This window comes from Pieris napi, chromosome 19 (genome assembly GCF_905475465.1).
Source record: "Pieris napi chromosome 19, ilPieNapi1.2, whole genome shotgun sequence".
Lineage (NCBI taxonomy): Eukaryota > Metazoa > Arthropoda > Insecta > Lepidoptera > Pieridae > Pieris > Pieris napi.
The window spans coordinates 412,038-426,488 of record NC_062252.1 but is presented as its reverse complement, the minus strand read 5'-3'; the positions used below and the strand labels follow the sequence as shown (position 1 = coordinate 426,488).

Sequence of the window (14,451 nt, the reverse complement as noted above, 5' to 3'; positions counted from 1 at the left end):
GTAGACTTTACAAACGAGATTTTGTACTGGTAAATCAAGGTGTTCTAGCAGTTTGGTCGAAGGTTTTATTATTGAGATAGGCTCTTAGCCGAATATGTCGTTTCGCTTGGGATTAGATTTACAAATCAAAATCACAAATCCATATCTGACGTCAGTGACAAGCCTTTGAATTTGGAACCCCATTCAGCGAAATTTCGCCGCCTACAAACTCTTCCTAGCTGAAATGATTCTTACGTGATTTGCCGTCTCTTACCGGCATACGAGAAAAGTGATTTTCCCGCTCCCTCTGACACCCACTCACAAGCTCACTCCTACGTGTCAGCGCTTTCAGACCTCCAGTCGAACCCTCGCCGCGGAACAGAGCTCACGTCATGACAATAAAATAATCGCTTTTAATTCGAATATAAGAAATGAAATTTTGACGTTGACAATAAAAGAAAATAGGGAAAATTTGGAAAATATTACAATAAAATACTTTTGTGTTGGTGACTGAGCGCTGAGTAACAGGTGAGTAAGATCTCTTAAGCAACTAATCTCATACTTTAAGATATATCGTCGGATTGAAGACATTTAATTTTTAAAATATAAAACCTTTATAAATATATAAAGAACTTGGATATATTCGTATTTAAATTATTATTTTTTTGTTATAAAAAATAAAAAAAATCTCAATTATGTTTTCAAGGTTTTCATCGTCGCACAAGACTTCCATAAGAACCACTACTAAACTAGATCCCTTACTATAATAAAAAATTACCCATGTCTATGTAAATAAAATAATATTGATTTTGAATTCTAACGATCACATGAACGATAAAAACGTAAAATATATCTTTTTTATAATAAAACTAATTGCTTTTTATTACTTTTATGGGAGTATATATACATTATCGGAAAACCATTTTTAACTTAACCTAAACATATTTTTCGAATAAAAACGGTAAATAATGCTCATATGCCCCCATATGCTATTTACTATAGTTATCAAATTTTTACAATAAATTAAACGTTACAATAGTTCTATATGTTTCAAATCACCTTGAAATACTTCTTTATATATTGAAGCTGTGAAGACCTAGTAGCTAAACGGGGGACTCTCAAGACTGTATGTCCAAACCACAGCGGAAATATCATGAGAAACCCGGTTTTTTTTTAATCGACATCGCATGTCGGACACAGAAATGTATAAAAATTAATCAATTAAACAGATCTTGAGGTTTTTAAGCGCCTTCTTATATTTAAATAATTATTAACTACTATAACTAATGACTGGCATATATAATTCTTAATCGATGTTGCCAGACAAATAAATACAAACACTTCCGTGATTTGATTGTAAAATCTACACGTAACAGGTGACCAGCTGTAAAAAAGATTTTATTACAGGAATAAATTTATATAGAATGCGCATTTAATAAAATCAACATTACTAATGGTTGGTTATATAAATCGGACTTTATTAATGAAGTTTTTAAGTTACTACTTTTGCTTTGTAAGGATTTTTAAACGTCTCTCTCCACTATTAAAATATCAAGCGAAACACCTACGTCTCTTAACTATAGGGGCCTCCATGTCATCCACTCCGTGACTCTTAAAACTCCTGTATCATACAGCTTTTAGCTTTGTCTTTGATTATGGTTTTTGGATAGTTCTGATGGTTCTTCATGGTTTTGCGTCATCGCACTAGCACATATTTCACATCAGGCGCAATAATTTTCATATATAATTGTAAGGCGTCTATTAAGCTTCTAGTCACAAATAAGTAACAAGTTTCTTACAATAATTTTCTTTGCGTTTTTATAGGTAGAAAATCTTTTACCACACCACGCTTTCTTCCTACCTTCGACGGGCAGCGTTTAGAAACTTTTGCCCTTCACGCCCTGTCTTCTATTTGTATTTGGAATGTCCGCGTTGGAGAACGGTTTATGCGAAATTTATTGCGTGTGCGCAACCGACGTGCGTCTGTTGTTGTTACGATTTACGTCAAACGTTAACGTATTTATTTCCACTTCCGTCCCGTACAAGAATCGATCCAGTTTACATTATGCTTATTGACAATTAAAAAATACCTGTGCATGAATTTATTGTTTTGCAGTGAAACAAAGCCTGACTAGGCTATACCCGTCAAGGTCTGGACTTCATAGGCTTATACGTAAAATTAAAAAGTTAAATTAAGGGTTGGCAGCGTTATTATATTTTATTTAAAACTTCGTTATATTAAAATTAGGGTTACAACTGGCGGCCTTATCGCTAACAAGCTATCTCTTCCAGGCAAACATAGTAAAGAAAAAAAACTAAAAAGTGAAAAATAATTCCTAATTTAGGCTGAAAATGGTAATGAACAAAAAATACTGGTATTATTGTGAAAAAGCGTGGGTTGCTCGATAGACGAAAAATATGGCACAGAGATATTTTTTTTTTTTTCGGATTATTGCATTGTCATCGATCTTTGACAGGTGCGCAGAGTTTGAATTAAATCTGTCCGTTAAAAGTGGGTCAAAATCGAGTCCGAAAGAGTCGGTTACATACATACATACAGGTGAAGCTAATATAAAGCGTGTAACAAAGGTAATATTAAGGGTATATATAACAAAATCAACAAAATTTAATTACAACAAACTTAATCTAAAAATAAATTAAAATAAAAAAATAAACTAAAAGCTAATCTCACAGTTCATGAATTACAATGCAATAGAAAATAATAAGAAAATACATGAATTACAAAAGTCACGATTAAGCAGGAGGAGAGTTTTAAAAGATGTTAGGGATTGTACGGAGTCGGGCAGCCTATTCCACAACTTAATGGTGGCTATCCTAAACGTATTGCCTAAAAAGGATGAGCTGTGAGATAGAGTTTCAAAATGCATCTATTAGAGGAGCGTAACATAACATATACATTTTTTTCTTAATATACGACTATTAATTGCGATTACAAGGAATTAGTCCCACTGCTACAAAGTCGTTCATTTGGAGTAAAGGTTTTTAAATATAATCCTCCCTTCAAAGAAAATCTTTCTATGCCTAATCAGTACTGTACCACAAAGAACGGTTCGGTGGCCGTCGATACATAATCTTATACTAAAATAAGTCCTGAGTACATACCTCGTTGTAATGTCTCCTTACTAGGAAGAAAGCCACATAATTACGTCAGCCGTAAGGATTTGGAGAAATTGTTAGTTTGGGAACAAAGAGAGGTTAGACTGATGCTGTACCTTGCCTTACAATAATAGTTCACACGCACAAAACACTCACTATAACAGTCTAAATGGAATAGAATAGAATAGAATATGTTTATTTCCCTAGTTCTTATGTTACATTATGTCCACAGGTCGATGGTGTATTCGGCCTGTGGGTGTGTCAGCTACTTACAGACTACATATGTTTGTCTCGGAGAGATCTATATAAGTGTCGTGCAGTGTGTGCTGTGAGCTTGTTAAATTGTACAGAATAAATTTATAATGTTGTTATATATTGTCTTATCCTACTTACAGCTAATTATAATCTATGGGGACGCGGAGCGGTCGTTCGCTTGCTGAGCAGCCGACTCCTGTCTTTTTTTGATACATAGTCTATTTCACCTAATCTAGTATTAGTTAGTAGGGGGTTGTGCTGTCCGTATCCGAGGTAGGCTCCACCAGGGGTCTCTAGATCCTCGATGTGCATCTCACGGAGTCGACGCAGCATATCCTCGTTTAGGTCTTGTGCACGGAGATGCCATGGATCCCAATCTAGCATATCCCAGAGTATCGAGGTTTCTAGGCGTCTTGGGAATTGTCCGCTGGTTTTGAGAGCCATTCGATATTGGCGTTCAATTTTTAGTAAATTGCTCTTACTGTAACGTGAGAGCAATTGTACTACGCCATAATCCAAAATAGGAAGTAGGCAGGCCTGTATTACTGCAAGTTTAACAGTCATATCCGTTTTGGCGTGCCATCCTATGATAGGGGCCAGTGCACCACGAGCCCGTCGCGCCTTCTGCACGACATGATCCGTCTGTTTGCCCATGCTCATTGTCTTGTCGAAGTGTACGCCCAGATATTTGATGCTTCTTTTATATTCAATTATGTCCTCTTTAATTCGGATGGTTCTGCGGTACTTTTTCTTGTGAGTGAACATAGCACACTCCGTTTTGTCCACGTTACATTTTAACCCCCAGCGACGGTAGTAGTCGATGACAGTGTCGGCGGCCCAGCCCGCTCGTTGTGTCGCGGAGTTTGGGTCGGGAGACCTGTTAAGGATGCAAAGATCATCGGCGTATTGGGAGAGCTTGAGTCCGCCGATACGGTCCCGTTGGTCCCAGACGTCGTGTACGTACAGATTGAAAAGGACCGGACCCAGAATAGAGCCCTGGGGAACCCCGTATGGTACCAGTTTTTTGTCACTGTAAGTGGTTCTGAAGCGTCCGTATGTTTTGCGACCGTTAAGGTAATTCTCTATTATTTTGATGATGTTGTTCGGGACGTCAGCTATTTGGAGTTTCTTCGCTAGACCTTCGTGGTTTATTGAGTCAAAGGCCTTCGAAAGATCTGTCAGGACCATGCTTACACTTTCTCTCGCTTCCAGCGCATCCGTAATGAACTTTCCAGTGCGAAGAATCTGTGTGCCTGTTCCTCTGTTCTTGGTAAAGCCATGTTGGAACGGCGGTTGTAGTCTGTCGGCCGTCTGTCGCAAGCGCGACAAGAGTAGGCGTTCGTGTAGTTTACCCATGATGTTTAGAAGAGTGATGGGTCGGTACGATTTGGCGTCACGGTGATTCTTGCCTACTTTGTGAAGGAAGATACACTCCCCGATTTTCCATCTCTTGGGATAATAACCTGTCAGTAACAGGTAGTCAGCTATCACTTTGTACCTGGTGAGGAAAGATTTGCCACCGAGTTTGAGGGCGTCTGCTTTGATTTTGTCTGGGCCAGGAGCCTTCTTATTCTTAAAGCGTCTCAGCGCGAATTTGATTTCCTCTATGGAGGTAGGATCGAGAGGCTGGAACGGTGTGGTCTTCTCTGTGCTTTTATCTTCGTTGTTTATTTCAGCTTCGGTGACGATCGCCGCGTCAACCAGGGCGTCGATGGTTTCTTTCTCACTGTTGCAACCCTCAATGTGAGGGAGTCTCTGTACTGGAGCCTTTAGGTTGCGTTGAATTCGCCACATCTGGGTTCTGTTGTTTTGTGGATCATTTATTATCCGGGTCCATTTTTCGCTGCTATATTCCACGAGCGCCTGTTGGACCTGGCGTTTCAAACTATTGTAGATTCTTTTTTGTTCCGTTATTCTGTTATGGTTGAAACGCAGTCGCCATGCTTTACGTTTAGCTTGGTTTCTTTTGGCAATTAATTCATTAATCTCTTCTGGAAGTTGACCTCTTCTGTTGTTTTCATGTAGTGGCGCATACTCATCCAAAGTTTCTGTGATGGCTTTTTCTAGTTTAAGTATATATAATTCGCATTGAGCGTCGGTTATGATTTCTTTTGGTAGGTGCGTTGTTTTATTCCAAAGGGTTTGTTGGAATTGTTGTCTGATTTCTTCATTGTTTGCAATAGCGCGAGTATTTCTTACCAGTGTTTTCTCTCTGTCCACTACTATGCTTAGGTCTAGTAGCCAAGGCATATGATCGGAGCCAACCGGTGTTATTTGTCGGCATGTTATGGTGTCAAAAGCTTGCGCATCGTGTGAAAAGATGGCTGCATCGAGGATGCCATAGCCCGCACTGTTTGGTCGCGAGGGTAGGCAAGTGTGGTGTATGGTGCAGACGTCGGATTTACAGAGGTCGCGGACTAGTATTCCCGCCCCTTCGTCTCTCGTCTGGTGGAGTGCGGTCATTTTAAGGTTGAGATCCCCTATGGTGATATTTGGAGCTTCGGTTATAATGTCTTCTAGCTCATCATTAAGCGTTGCAGCATCGAAGTGCTCTGATCTGTGCGGTATGTATATCCCCTTAATTTTCAGGGAATCTCCGGTCAAGTGATCATAAGTGAGGTTGATAGCGACGCCTTCGATGAGGCGGTCTCTTTCTTCAGTACCTGGGGTTACGTCGGTCTGACTCCAGCGTAGTCCTCGCATCACGTACATGGCTGTAGTTAGATGCGACGCGATCGAGTGCGTAATCTTATCGTAGTTTATAAGATTCATGTGGATTTTGGTAAAATCCACCCGACATTCGTTGACTACGATTATGTGAGGTTTGTAACGGCCAGCTAAGGATTTTAGCTCGAGGAATTTACCTTTTAGCCCTTGCGCATTAAGGTGCAATATGCGCAACTTATGATATTGATTTCTTGGATTATTTGTTGAGAATTTTTATTAAGATTTCATGTTGGAGCTGAAGCTGGTGTAATATTTGTTTCATGGTTTTTTGTAGCTCTTGCTCTAGCGGTTTCATGCTGGTTTCTTTGTTTTCTGTGCGTTCATCCAGTTGCGTTGTTGTCTGGTTCTGTGATTGTGATTGGGGCACCTGCTTGGGGAGCGGTGGAAATTGTGAATTTGAGGTTATGTTCATATACGAAACGTTTTCCTGTCGGTATTTCAGTGCTGCGTATCTGCATTCTGCTGCATCTCTCTTTTTCCTTTCTCTTTCTTCGTGTTGTGCCAGCTGACGGTTCACTGCCTTCTGGAACTTTTCGCATTTTGCTTGGTTGGCCCCATGGCCTGGTTTTTTGCATGCTATGCATATTTCTATATCTATGCCTTCTTCGTTTTTAATTATGAAGGTGGGGTGTTTCTTCTCACCGTGACACGCCGATGTCGCATGCGTGAAGAGGAAACATTTCTTACATTGTACTACTCTCCTGGGGTCGTCTTTGTATTCTTGAGGTTTCATGCTGAAGGCTCCAAAGTACGCATGCTTTGTTGTCTTCATAAGCGTGGCGATTTCATCGTATGTGTGGGCACCATCAAAGATAAATAATTGTAGGTTACCCTTAATTGTTCTCATTTTGATCGGTCTCACACCAATGCACCTCTCCATTTCCTCAAGGCATGAGTCATTCGTCTCATCGTAGATGTTCGTGATGAGCACAACCTTTGTCTGATGGGTCTGCTGGGCTTTGGGGACGCGTGCCACGAAGCGGAGCCCGCCGTCAAGTTTACTTAACTCTTCTATAATTATTTTCCTTGTGTCCGCGGTGTAAACGCGGATTGTGATGGTCCTCTTGTTACCAGCCATAGCGTATCTTGCTCCATGCTCTGTGGTTATTTTTCTAATTTTATTAAGGTATTCCGGATCGTTGATTTTCTTGACATCTGTTATGATTATGTCGGGGATGTGAGTGGATGATGTGATCACTCTCGGTTGTCGCTGGGTCGCTGTCGAGTTGGGAGTAATGGCACCTCTCTTTCTCTTCTTGCGTTTGGGTGAGGTAAATGACGCATAGTCATTTTCTCTTTCGTCTTTGTGCTCCTCTTCGGTGGAGAGCGAGGAAAAACGGTTGCTTGTTGATATGCTGGGCTTCGAGTTGGTGGTCGGGCTGGTGGCGCGCACCCGCGCTGTCGCGTGGCCAAACTGAGTCGAGGGGTCAGCAAAAGGCGGTATCGATACGGTCATGTCTTCGCGCGCAACGAGGGTGACATTGCGAGCTCCCGTGACAACATTCGCTTCCTTAGTTTTCGTTTTCGTGGCACCAGTGGTTACTCTGCCGGGCGCCGTCTCTGAAATCGCGCCACCAAATGCGTAACGCGGTGTTCGGCGAGTAGGGTGGTCCGACCCACACAACGATGGCTCAGCCCTTGTACTTCGGGTCCTGGGTACCTCTCTATGGTTCGATACTATTTTGTTCACTGTACCGCATTCACAGGTCACGTTCTCTTCACTTTCAAGTTCTATAATTGGCATGTACTTAACATTTAACTGCCCGTTGCACTTGCGGCAGTCTGTTTTATTTATTTTGCAGAAATTTATATTACATGAATATATATTTATTTCATTTACGCTGTTCACTAGGTGTCCGTTTGAAATATTTACTGAAGTTTTTATAAAACATTTCACGGCACTTCTCTTGTTACAAAATCTACAAGTTAATGTTTTAATCTTACTTTGGAGTCCTTGCCATTCATGGAATTTTTTAATTAGGTTAATTTTTGCGCAATGCCAACAAGTAACTGCGTATTGTCCTTCTTTGTCCGGGGAAAGTTCACTTACACTAGATAATTTATAGTAACTTTTGTTTTTATTATTGACAGTTGCACTGTTCGTGTCCATTTCACTATTTTCTGGAGGGCCCAAAGGGCCTCCCGAAATATTCACATTCATATAAACGCGAACTAATGTGGGTAATTTATAAAAATATTGAGTTACTCGAGACGCGGAGCGCGAGTGAGCTCCGCGCGCACGTCCGCTCGTCACGGCTACTGCCGCTCGCTAAATGCGAAATTTAAATCTTCTTTCATTTTCTAAATGGAGGACGTAACTATTGACAAGAAATTAACGAAAGTATATATAAAAATGCATCAAACGTTAACCGAGTGAATCTCAACAATGACTAATGAATAAATGTGAGGATCGGCCGAGTAAAAAATTTTTTTGAGATTAAAAAAATTAAAATAATGCATTTCGAACAAACGTAGTTATAACATATCGGGTAAGCAAAAGAATGAGTGAAATATAATAAATTCAAAAACTATTTTCACTTTAACGAATTTGAAGGTATAAAAGCTTGTCTATTTTTGTCAGGTAAATGAAACTTTGTTGGAAATTATTAATAGGTAAGTTGATACTAGTTATTTTCATCCATAAATAAAATTTGCTTAAATACTTTTTGAGGTATCGGGTATTTTAATAAGAGTAACATTTATTATTAAGGTTTTGGGACTTATCTTATATGTCCGTATCTTATCTTGTGTAATTCTTATACCATATATATAAGTAAAGTATATAGTTATGCAGTGAGTAGTGATGGCCTAGTGGCTTCAGCGTGCAACTCTCATCCATGACGTCGTAGGTTCGATCCCCAGCTGTGGACTGTGGACTTTTTTTATCTGCGCATTTAACATTTGATGGAACGGTGAAGGAAAACATCGTCAGGATACCGGCTTGCCTTAGACCCAAAAAGTCGACGGCATGTGTCAGGCACAGGAGGCTGATCACTGTATTTGGTTGACAAATGATCATGGAACAGATACATAAATCTGAGGCCTAGACCTAAAAATGTTATAGCACCACCCATTTATATACTACCCATTTATATAGACTTAAATATGCCAATTGATTTTGAAAACCAAAGTTACAATTATTAATTATATTTTTTGAAATAGAATTAATAATTAATACTACAATAATTAGTAATTACACAAAATATATTAATTCCATTCTTTAATAAAATAAATATCCTAGTTTAAATAACCTGTTTCGTAAGCGAGAATTCTTTGTGTTCGCTTTTCTCCCAGACATTTACATTTAATTGACAGGAATGTCTTCGTTAATTAAAAGAAGGGTCTTTAATGAAACAGCCTGTATTCTTACTAAATATTTGTTAAAAAGAAATTTTAAACGTTTCTTTTGTCAGTTTTAACGATAGGCCAATTTGAATTTGAGAACGTGTCATATACAATAAAAGTTCAAAATAAACATAATCTTCAAAGTCCAGTCTGTAAAACCCAACCTAAGAACTTCAGGCTCCCGTTATTCGAACATAATAGAATTCACACTACTTATCAGAGCTTTATTATATTCGGTAGAGTACAAAGTACACATGTCAGAAGTGAAACTTCTTTGGCAAACTAATTTTTAAGTCTTGTGCATATTTATACAAATCTAAAACTTTAGATTTCCGAGACTTAGAAGGAGGGAAAAAGGAAGATATGTTAGGAATTTAATGAATTGAATTATCATTAAAATATTAAATTGCATAAAATATCAAATACTAATATTTCTCTTTACGAAATTTTAATTTTAAAAATAGAATTTCTATAAGGTAATTCGCCCTTTTCGCCCCATTCGAATTTCTTCGTCAAAAACGCTGCACATCTTCGTGACGCTAATAATATTATTATTGCGTTTCATCCGTAAAATTTTTACCCTCATACGCCTAAGAAGTTTCACTTCAAAAAGGCTCTTAAGTATCTATCGGGTACCTAATGTCGAAGGCGAATAACTCTTTAAATAAGTAAAAACTAAAATTAGTACTTATATTTTTCTTCTCTGTTTTGGAAGTGTATTATTTGTGTGTGTACCGTAATTATCTTATAGAATATATTAGGTAGTAGGTAATTTATGTAGAAATATATATTATATATAATGTAAAATGTGGTGTACTTTAATAAATAAATACTATACAGACATCATAAACAGGCTATATGCAAGAACAAGCAAAATATTTTATAGAACGGACACAAGGGAAAAGCCAACTCATCGAATATTACAAATTATAACCGCATTCGATATTCTTTGATCTATTTTTAGAAGTTGGTTAAAGTACGGTTAGGGAGACTTTTATTTCACTCGTAAATCGGGAATATTTTTTATCTAGTGTATGTTATGTAGATATATTGTATAGGTATTACCTACACCTAAAACTGATAGGTAACACCTAAAACTCACAACCAGCCGTGAGTTTAATTCTCAACTGTTAGCTAAACCAGATTTGATGAATTACTCAGTAACTGTGGGTTAGGCAGGGACGACCTTAAGCTAAAAAACGCTTTTAGAAAATTATTTTTCTTTAACTGTTTTATTTTAGTGAATAATATAAATGATTTTAATTAAATTATTTTAGTTTGTCGTCACACTTAAATTAAAACAAATATACGAAATAATTTCATCAACATGATCGCTGAAAATCACTTGAAACGTCCAGTTGTGAAAATAATGTAATTATTAATAAATAAATATAAAATATGTAAGTCTAAACTCTGAATGAAACAATTGTTGTAAACTTAAAAACGCGTTAAGAATAAACGGTTAAAACTAGCTGATTTAACTCTCGCTTAACTAATTTTATTAAGTAAGATAATAATTAAGTCTCGCTGACGACGCGTCGGGAATTAAGACGGATTAACATTAAACCTACTCTCATTTAGAACAACGACAGCCATTTTGTTTAATTTTCGTGGTTTTTGGTTTCAAAGTCACTATTCAAGTAGGGCACATAAACAAATATATAAAAAAAATCAGTGGCGCTACAACCTCTAGGTCTTGGCCTCAGATTTCTGAATCTGTTTCATGATCATTTTTAAATCTAATAGGCAAGTATGTGATCAGCCTCCAGTGCCTGACATACGCCATCGACTTTTTGGGTCTAAGACATGTCGGTTTTCTCACGATGTTTTCCTTCACCATTCGAGCAAATGTTAAATGCGCACGTAGAAAGAAAGTCCATAGGTGCACAGCCGGGGATCGAAACAAATTTATAACAATATATAATATCTTGTGTCCGAATTATATATATATATATATATCTTAAAAGGCCGGCAACGCACTCGCGAGTCCTCTGGCATTGAGAGTGTCCATGGGCGGCGCTATTACTATTACTTACCATCAGATAAGCATCCTGCCCGTTTGCTCCCTGTTCTATAAAAAAAAGGATTCGCTCAAATGGTGAAGGAAAAACATCGTGAGGTAACCGGCTTGCATTAGACCCAAAAAGTCGACGGATTGTGTGGCACAGAAAGCTGATTACCTTCTTGCCTATAAGATTAACGAATAATCATGAAACAAATACAGAAATCTGAGGTTATAGCGTCACTGATTTATTTTAATTTTATTTGTGTTCAAACTAAGTTATATTTAATACACTTTTGATAACACCGTGAACACTATTTGATAGTAAAAATGACAAAGTTTCGTTAATCCTATAATATTCGTATTTACCCCTATTCTATTTATAATTAAATAAATATTTTTTGATTCTTATTAGATTTTGAAGATTAATACAATACAAGCAAAAAATAACCTTCTGAATATATAACGATGTCTCAAATGCCTCCGTGTAATTTAATTATTTTAACTTGAAGGCGTGCTCGTTTATTTCTCACTGGTTTCATAGTGACATTTTTCAAAGAGTTTTTAATACATTTAGGGTTCAAAGGGTCATTGATTCGAAGTACTAATCTAAAAGTTGGAGGCTGTAAATTGGATCCATTAGGTCCGAGGCTCGAGGGAGATAAGTGGGAGTGTGTGAAGTAAGGTCATGAACAATGCTAACGCAATCAATGTTGCTAATGTACTCGTGAGGGTCGTAGGGTTAGTGCCTTGGCAATTAATTTTTGTGTAGTAAAAGTTTACGAATCATTTAAATACTTTATTACTAATAAGTAAACAATTTTTCTGATTAGGGCCTGCATTTTTGTGAATTATTTGTATGTCTTGGGTTCGATTACCGAGGAAATTGCCACAATTTTTAAGCCACATCTCAGCTGTTATCTACTTATTAATGAACAGCGGTTAATTATTAAATTCGATTTCTCTCTTGGTTATTTATTATTAATAATAATAAACCATACTGTTGCTAAATTTACAAATCACATAAGAGTCTGTTTTGTTATTATTCAGTTTAGGTTAGTTATTATTTTGTGTATTGCAGTATGGACTCCTTTTTTGTAAAGGCCTCCTCTTGAACTTTCTGTTTTTAAGCTTCATCCATCCACATCCAGCTTGGTAAGCTTTCTTACTCGCTCGCCCGTCAATCAAGAGTTTAGCAAACCTGCTATACTATAATTGACAATTATACATATTTTAATACGATGGTGGTATATCATTAGTGAAAAAAAAGGGTGCGTGTACTTACGTACGCGCGAAGGAAGTTATACTTCTTTGACATTAATTGCACGCAAATAATTAATTACAATTAAATAATCAGAGACTGGAAAAGGAGTCATTATAGTCAATAAAGTTCAGTTTACATTTGAAAAATTAAATAAATAAATATTTATTATTATTCTCTTACATGAAGTGTAACATAAATTCTATTATTATTAGAATGTTGTTTTTAAATTATGTCCAAAGCCGTAGCATCTTCCGTGGGCAACTTCATTCTGTTAATTTTGTGTCACGGTGCGCGCGCATCGTAAAATTTCACTCTCATCAATTTTTCATAACGCGCCTAAAGAAGTATAACTTCAAAAAATAACACTTTTTACATTCCTGTATTTTTATATATATATAAAATCAGTTTTAATCCTCGGTTTAATAACATTTTGATAAAGCAATATCACACTACTTTCAATGTAGGTCACTTTAAAAGTAGACTGTTTAAATATGAGGCAACATTTAATAAAGTGCGCTTATTTACCGACGAACTAGTTAAATGTGGCAACCCTTTGCATAATGTTGATTAAACACCTAAGTGATAGTCTAGATGTAATTACTGCACAGCCTTGGGCCTGAAGGCCAGTCCCTAAAGACGAGGTTGATGAGGAACGTAATCTGAGAAGAGGGTATTTTAATTTTGATATTTATATCATTTATTCATATAGGTAACTTCTATACACTGATGAATGTCAAATTTAAATGAATCAAAATTTATGTTTCGCAAGTCAAAGGTGATGAAAGGACGGTAAGATATCCTCCTCATCGTTATTGGAGGAGCTGCTACCATTACTCCTTACTACACATATAATTAACTCTGATTAAAATAACAACGTTAATAAAAAGTTAAACGTTTAGCCTCTACTAGCAATGGGCATGGCGAAAAAGGATCACGTACATTTTTTTTATAGTACAGGGTGCAAGCTGGCTGTAGGCTCATCTGATCATATGTTTGTTTATATAATATGTATATACTAGCTCACCCGGCAAACGTTTGTTTTGCCATGTATATTAGGAAACATTATTTTAGTTTAATAAAAATAACTATCTACAATAATAAAAAGTAGGGGTGAAAATTTATAGTATTTTTATATGCTGTATCATAACAAAATAAAAACAAAAAAAATCTAAAAAATAAAAATATTTTTTTTGGGTTGAACACCCCTTACCACTTAGGGGTTTGAAAAATAGATGGAAGCCGATTCTCAGACTTACTGAATATGTATAAAAAGTTTCATAAGAATCGGTCGAGCCGTTTCGGAGTATTGGAACGAACATTGTGACACGAGAATTTTATATATATAGAGATTTTCTGTTAGCTATAGGATTACGAAATAAATAAAAACACAATTTTGACGGGTATTTGTATATTACAGTCAAATAAGAACGCAAGGTTATATAATCCCAAACCAACATAAATTGAATACGTCTATAGATCAGCAACGAGGGCCCTCAAGAACGCCGAGTATTCAGGATATTATGTAAGCTCCATTTTGATTTATGCTGATTTAATATTCGCGATATCTGATTTAGTTAAGCATTTCGTATTTTCTTTCTACCCTGTATTTATCTATGTTTCTGAGTCACGAACAAAACAAATTTTCCAAGTTTTTTGAAATATTAACTGATTAACATGAGCGATTTTTAACACTTGAACATAATGTAGTACCACACACATGCATAATAACTATTAACACATATTTCTTAGGGTTTTTTTAAAA

General features: G+C 36.8%; 1 protein-coding gene across 1 annotated transcript in view; it reads left to right on the top strand.

The window, feature by feature from the left end:
- Positions 1–324: 324 nt before the first annotated feature.
- LOC125059417 overlaps positions 325–14,451 on the top strand; it is a 53,991-nt gene continuing 39,864 nt past the window's right edge. Inside the window, exon 1 of the mRNA XM_047663835.1 lies at positions 325–507. The gene's annotated coding sequence lies outside the window, so the exon portion shown is untranslated. The remainder of the gene's footprint in view (positions 508–14,451) is intronic.